Raw genomic sequence first — 8552 nt, 5'->3', positions numbered from 1 at the left:
TTTGCTTACATTATCGGTAATTTTTAACTTTAAATTTTAGTAATCATTTATATCAGATTATCACCTATTATTACTTATACGTGATTTGATAGTGTAAATATTTTTTACATCGTGCATAAAGCTTAAACTCATAGATGAAGTTCGTCCAAATAGTATTTGGGAGAGGAGAAGTTGAAATAACATTAGTTAAGGTGAAGTTGAAATTATATTTGAATATAAATTTTTAGTGGAAATAAATATTTCACTTGTAATATTTGTCAAACCAGTTTTTCAAATTTTATATTCTCAAGTTGAAATAATGAACAAATTATAAACAAATACTGATTAGCAAATTGTGTTTCGTTGTTTTGCAAAATATTATTTATGTCCAAACGATTTGTGTTTTCTTCTTCTAAATAAATAAATATGTATATATTGTTTATATGAAAGGCAAAACTTACTAGACAAGAGGCATGACTCGTTAACGACCTTAAGCGTAATAATATTTTTTATAATAAGGAAGAGTCAAATAAAACTAGATTACTTACGAATTCTGGCAAGTCATGCAAATTGCCTCCCTTGTGATAATTAAACAGTGAGTAGTAGCTACTTGCACTTTTTCAACTTTAAAAGTTATGTGGGGACGTTACCTATACAAAATACTCATATTGACAAATTAAAATAATTTTGAACTGCTTATTATAAATTGTAAAAATGGAGAGTTTACTGCAAGTAGTTCGTGAGGAAAATTAAGCTATTGAGGACTAATAGGGGCACACTGTTTTGCGATACAAAATATTCATCCTAATCCTGTAGACGAATTTTCCCAATTGACACATATGAAGGCATTAATTAGGAGTGGGCGTTCGGGCAATTTAGATTGGATATGAAAATTTCGATTTGGATTTTTGATTTTCGGATTGAAGAAATGATAATTCAAATCCAATCCAAATAAGTTCGGGTTGGATTGGATTTTTTAAGTTCGGTTTCGGATTAATCGGTTTGGATATTGTGGATTTTCAGCTTTGAGCGTATAAATTGAGATGGTTCTACTTTTTACAAAAAAACGAATATCCAGATGAATTACTCATGTTAAATTGGTTGAAAAGTTCCTCATTCTTGCCTCAATCATCCAAATAAAGTATTCAAGTAATGAAATTATTATAAATAAAAAATACAACAAATACATTAATACGGCGAATAAGAAGTAGCAATAGTAAAATCATGTCCAAATAGAAAGTATTCTGACAGTAACTTAGTAATTAATATTGAATATATGAGATAATATCTAATGGGTGAGGTATTGAACTTATTACTATTGGCATATGGATAATGGACTAAATATAAAGTATAAAAATTGCGGATTTTCGAATGTCCAAAAATCAGAAGTACCAAATCCAATATCCAATACGAAATCTAAAAAATTTAAAAACTAAATCCAAAATCCAATCCGTAATCCAAAAATCCAAACTAAAATCCAAAAAAATCGGATTTCAATTTGGATTTTGGATTTGCCCAAACTATGTCCACCCCTGGCATTAATATTTTGACTTAATGAATCCTTATAACGTATTTATATATTTTTATCTTATGGAAGTGTGAGTCTGGGACATGATCAAGAATGTTTCTAATTTAGATAGTTTTATTTATCTAGCATTTCATATTTGATATGATAAGCTAATATATCAATAATAACAAAATATTTCAAATGATTTGTCTAGTGATGACATATCAGATGATATCCCACCTTTCAAAAGTCACAAAGCACTTCAAAGGATAGTGACCTTCACTTGGTCAATTATTCTTTTTTTTTTTTTCCATTTTATGTGATAGTGTTTTATTAAATAAAAAATATAAGATAGAAAGATGTGTAGATCACAAAGATCCTACGTTAATATACATTATTTATTCATTTCTTTCAATAAACTACTTTATATCGAATAACATACTTTTGGGGACGTGAAACCCTTGTGGTTTCTCCAATGTATTTTATATACACGAGTTATGAGTAGATCCTTCCCGACCAGCAAACACATAAGTGCACTTCAAATTAAAATAATAGAAATCAAGTTATTTTGTGTTGTTGAGGCATTCCGGTCACGAACCCCAAAGTTAATAATATGTATTGTTGTTTAAGAATTAATTACAAATTAAATATTTTAGAATGTTACTGTAATGACTCGACCGGTCGTTTTGGGTATTTACGCTCCTTTCTACTATTTGAAGTTTTGAATAGTTTCATATGATATATTATGACTTATGTGAATTGTCGGTTTTGATTTTCATGTATTTCGAAGTTAGTTTGGAAGAATGAAATTCAAGGTTTAAAGCTTAAGTTGAAAGGCTGGCCGGATATTGACTTATGTGTAAACGACTTCAGAATAGAGTTTTAATGATTCCAATAGCTCAGTATGGTGATTTTTGACTTAGGAATGTGTCCGAAAAATTATTTGGAAGTTCATAGTTAAATTAGGCTTGAAATGGCGAAAATAGGAAATTTAAGTTTGGAAGTTTGACCGGGGAGTTGACTTTTTGATATCGGGGTCGGAATCCACTTCTGAAAATTTTCATAGGTCTGTCATGTCATTTATGACTTGTGCGCAAAATTTGAGTTCATTCCGAGTTGAATTGATATGGTTCGGCACGAGTTTTGAAACTCAAAAGATTTAAAAAAATTTAAGTTTGAATTGTAGTACGATTCGTCATTTCGATGTTATTGTATGTGATTTGAGGCCTCGAGTAGGTCCGTAATATATTTTGGGACTTGTTGGTATGTTCGTACGGGGTCTCGAGGGGCTCAGGTGAATTTCAGGGTGGTTTTGGACCATTTCTATGCCATTTTAAATTGTTAGTTTTTGTCTACAGAGGTGTGCATCACGATCGCGAACATTTGGTCGCGTTCGCGAAAAGCAAACAGCAGTTTGGGGCCTTGTGAATCGTGATCGTGGAAGCTCTTCCGCGATCGCGTAGAACAAATCTCTACTGCACTGACCCGACTTTGGAAGCTTATATCTTGCAATCTATAAGGAATTTGGAGATGATCTAAAAATAAAAGTTGTAGCCCTTGATGTCTAGTTTTCATAAAGTCAAACCATTTGTCATTTAGAATTATATACAAAAAGTTATGACTATTATACTAGAGGCTATCTGGAAGAGTTGGAGAGTTTGTTCTTCGCGATCGCGAAGGAAAAATTTTGTGCTTCGCGATCGCGAAGAGTAAATACCTGGACAGAAGCTATATTTTGAGGTTTCGGCCATTTTAATATATTTGGAGCTACGAAGTTATGGAGCTCGGATTGAAGCGATTTTTGAGGTGATTTTCACCATATGAATTGGGGTAAGTGATTCTATCTCGGTTTTGGTTAAATTACATGAATATATTGTTGTTTATATCATTAAATTAGTGTTTTGGGTTGAAAATGGTAGAAAATTTCATAGACTTTAATTGAGGATTTGAAGGCCGAGTTATGGTCGAATTTGAGTAATTTTGGTATGGTTGAACTCGTGGTTGAATGGGTTATCGGATTCCGAGACGTGGGCCCCATTGCCGACTTTTCTAGCAGAGTTGGAAATTTTTATAAATTATAAGCATTGGAGTATAGTTTGATTAATTTGCACGTTGTTTGACTAGTTTCGAATCGTTTGTCTTGGAATTGCGGAGATATGAAGGCGTTCGGAGGTTGATACGCGCGAAATAAAATTTTCGGAGTATTGTTTATCTTGCTCGGCATTGGATTCAGTTTGTTCGAGGTAAGTAACATTTCTAAACTTGGGGCTGAGGGTATGAACCCTGAATATACATGTTATGTGATTTGTTTGGAGGTGACGCACATGCTAGGTGACGGGCGTGTGGGTGTGCACCGTAGAAATTGTGACGTAATTGATTCCGTGAAATTATGCAGTCAAATAATCTTGGCATTTCCATGTACTTTCATGTGTTAGAGAAATTGAGCTGAGAATCATGTTAAACATCATGCTGAGGCTATATGCCGATATAATTGAGACCCACAGAGGTCGTATTGCTGTTGAATTATTTGTTTAAATTGTAATTTCATACTCAGTCATGTTCATTCATTTCATATTATCTCTCATCCTCAGTTGTTATTTATTGATACACCACATCATCATTTCAGGCTTATTAAAGATCATGTTTAGGCTACATGCCGATATTTTGGGACCCATGGGGCCGTGTTACTTTTGAATTAGTTGTTTTAAAAATGTACATTTCACACTCAGTCATATACGTCCATTGTGAGGATATTTATGGGATCGAGCTGCACGCCACAGCAGGCCATATTGGCTTTATATATGTTATTATTAAATAGATCGGGGAGGCCAGAAGCAGCAGGCCTTATAGGTTTTATTATTATGGGATCGGACTATACGGCGTAGTATGCCATATCGACTTTATATAGCGCTTGGGCTGAAGGAGCCCCTCCGGAGTCTGCACCTCCACAGTGAGCGCAGATGATATGATATTTGGGATGGACTTCCCAGGGCATGGAGTTGCCTTATTTATTTATAATTTCCCTGGGCATGGATCTTGCCCGAATCGTTTATTTTATTTGGGATGGAATTCCCTGGGCTGGATTGGCCCTGTACAGTACTGAGTGACTGAATGTCATATATATATATATATATATATATATATATATATATATGGGATGGATTTTTCCTGAGCTGGATTGGCTATATACAGTACTGAGTGATTGAGTACTCTGAGAGTGTGAGTACATGAGTTCATCACTGTGCTGCATTTGCATTAGACATGCATACTTGATATGTAAGCATAGAGAAGTATTTTTCCTCATGCCATCTGATAATGAAATTTCTTATCTGTTGTTAAAATTTTTGAGAAAAATCACAAATTTCAGATTTATTCATATTTTCGGTGATTTCGGTAAAGGATTTGAGTTTTACTGTTATAATTGAAAAGAAAATATTTATTTTTCGGAATTTTATACGAGCTGAGCATTTTATCATTGAGTTATTATTGGTGTTACTTTCATTATATTGTTATGAACTGTTGCTGGTTATTGGTATTGTACGCTGACCTTTGTTTCGGCTCGTCACTACTTTCAACCTAAGGTTAAATTTGTTACTTATTGAGTACATGGGATCGGTTGTACTCATACTACACTTCTGCATCTTGTGTGTAAATTTTTGATGCTTTTGCTGTGTACGGCGGGAGCTGGATCTGAAGATGTACCTGTGTTTCAGTCATTGCTGCCTCTTGTTCATGGTAGCTTCAGAATTATTAATCTGTTTATATATATTTCAAACAGATGATGTATTTTTATTTCACACTAACTTTGTAAATTCTAATCTTAGAAGCTCATGATTTGTACTACCAGTCCTTGGGGAGTGTATTAGAGTCAGTTAAATATTAATTGAATCGGATTATTATTATTTGAATTACCTAGCGGGTGAGGTTAGGTGCCATCACGGTTAGTTAGATTTTGGATCGTGACAGTTACTTAATGCAAACCTTGGATAATTGTACGCTGAATTTGAAGCACCGTGTGGAAGCATCGATGAAAGACTCGACTGATGTTGCGGCCAAACGCACACGCAAGTATACGTGGTCGTCAAGTAATAGAGTAGTGAGTAGAGTATCGTTCCCACGAAGACTTATGATTCACTTTTGGCTAATTCAAACTTAAATAGCTTATCGATTCAAGTGATTTCTTACAAAATAGATAATTTTCTAATTTACTATCTAAAAACTATCAAGTAATGAAATACTAGAAATCAACCACAACACTTAAATAGTTTTGAATAACAATCAATAGGAGATAATATTTCAGGGTCACGGGTTATCTAACAATCATGTTGTATTCTTAGCTTAAAATAACTAATTGATTTATCTGGATTGTTGATTGACAGGGTTGATATTACTCATAAGAATCTGTCGAGTCCTTACTCGCCTATTTAAGCTAACTTAATACCTATATGTCTATGGAATTAAGATTAACAAGAACGCATTTACAATTCCTGTATTGCAACCGAGCAAGGCAATTAGGTATATGTCTATCCTAATTGCGAATCCGTTCCCCGATGCCCGGGTTTAAGAACTTGCTCTATTTAATTCTATATGCAATCTAGAATTCCCACTTTCGAGTTCAACTCTAGATTCGTAGATAGTATTTCACTGTTAGCTACTCAGCAAAATAATTAAAAACAGAATTAAATAAACAACCCAATATGATAAAATCAACTTCGTCAAATTAAACTTCAAACGTCAACATTCATGTATACCCATGACCCTAGAACAATAGGGTTCCTAGCCACTCATGTTCATACAATCATCAAAATAATAGTTTCAAACATAAAATCAATGAGTACTAGGGAAGGGATGGAAGAATTGATCAAATCCTTGCTCCCGAGTGTTTGGCGCCTCCCCTTTTCTTTCAAAGTCGCGTCTTCTCTCCGGTATGTTCTCTCCTTTTCCCCGATGGCGTTTTTAGGTCTATTTATGTATAGGAAAAGACCTAAACGTGTAGGACAAGTCCTAGTCAAATCCGGAAACGAATTAAGTCTTCAAAACTCGGATTGGACCTGGCCCCAGGCTTGATGTCGCCAGCCTAACGCCAGCCTCAACCTGGCTTTAGCCTTGCAAAGCCAGCCTAAAGCCAGCTTCAAGCCTGGCGTCGCCAGGTTCTCTCATTCACTGCTCCTGCGCACGCTTTCAACTTGTAGGTCTCCTTTTTCTTCTACTTTCATCTCCAATTCACCTACACATAAAATAGACTCAGTTAAGCACAAATATAGTATAGTTTAGCATTAAAGCCGCAAAATATAAGGTAAGTAATGCAATAAAAATATGTAATTATAACCAAACATCAATTGACCCATAAAAATGTGACATAATCTTGCGAAATTGTTCGCTAAAGCCAACAATTTCTAAGAAAATCAATAGTTGTTCATGCACGGGGATATTTTTGATTGAGCGCAAAGAATTATTTCTTCTGTGAGCATTACTCAATTCAAAAAAACGCATATTGGATTAATTTTATCTGACTCACACAATGAACAGTACTTCTATTCAATATACTCTTCATGTAAAATTTTCTTTCTTGATCTTTATTGGTATAAGGTGATATATGGATATTTGATTTTCGCAAGCTAAATTACTAGTACTCCCAGAAGCTAAAATAATTGTGATTGCAGCTCTAACTATTACATCACCTTTGTCGATCTTAATTGAATCCATCTATTGTAATCCAACTTTAGATCTTCTACTTGTAAATAATAGTTAGAGAAAATATTAAAGAGCATAACATAAATCAGACTTTGGACTAGAAAAACACTTGGACAACCCAAACACTAAAAGAGTTTTTAAATTCTCGTAAATAACAATCGAGATCATATGCATATACTAGTAAACCCACAAATTCTTCCGATATTCCTGTATGTTTAAGCAGCTTGAATGACATCCTCTTTATATCACCCTTTTTTAAATCAGTCAACTAATATAAAAAATAAAAAAAAATAATAACCCCTTATGTGCTAAACACCGATAGACTAAGGGCTGTTTGGTGCGAAAAATAAGCGATAATTAATCCCGAAATTAAATTTGAGATGAGTTTATTCCACGTTTGGTTGAGATAGAAAATCATAGTATAACTAATTCAGGATTAATTATCCCGGGATTGTAGTGTTATTTTATCCATATGAAAAGGTGAAATAATAACCGGGATAATTAATCGACCTTTAAGAGATATATGCTATCACAATAAGTATGGATTTGAATAAATAAATATTTTATAAGTGTACCAAATAACTTGTCATAATTCATTTACAACTCACAAGTTTATATTTCAACTAACTTTTGGACACGTATGTTCGTTTTCTTTTCCGTGCTCTGTTCTATTTTAAAAAAATTTGATAAAAGAAAAAGTAGTTAAAGGTAGAGAATTTCGATTAACTCAAAGCTCTCATTTTGGCCGACTCTATACATAGAACAAACTAAATGAATTACTCTTTGCATATTAATTTTTGGTCGAATCTTTATATGAATCTTGTCTTTCCTTTTCTTGTAATTTTTCTTTTCCATTTTGTTTTTATTTTTTTTCCGCCACGGTTACTCCCCACATTATACCTACATTTTGTATTTAATTTCCTTGTAATTTTATGCAAAATCCTTTAAAATATTTTTCTTATCATTTCTCCTTTAATTTTGAAGTACTTGAATGAAACAGGGAGAGAGGATAGAAGAAGAAAATAACATTCACACGTACATCGAATCTTTCCTTTCATTTTCCTTTTCCACATTATTTGTTTTCATTTCCTTTCCTTTTTCTTTCTTTGTCTTGTAATTTTTCGATCTCTTTTTCCTTTTCCACATTGTTTGTTTTCATCTCCTTTAAGAAATTTTAAACTCCTCAAAGAAAGCCTGGGGAAACCTTTTATTATGCCATGTGACCGATGCTTGATGACTTTATGAGTGAAGGAAGAATTATTGATATAATATAATATGATGCTAATGAAATACTATTTGATAAGATAGTAGTAGTAGTATTGATAATGCCATGAAATTACAAATAAGTGTTGGTTGTTAATGCCTTGTTCTC

The sequence above is a fragment of the Nicotiana tabacum genome, chromosome 19, assembly GCF_000715075.1.
Source record: "Nicotiana tabacum cultivar K326 chromosome 19, ASM71507v2, whole genome shotgun sequence".
Classification (NCBI taxonomy): Eukaryota; Viridiplantae; Streptophyta; class Magnoliopsida; order Solanales; family Solanaceae; genus Nicotiana; species Nicotiana tabacum.
The sequence above is the reverse complement of the archived record's forward strand: the minus strand, read 5'-3'. Positions refer to the sequence as shown.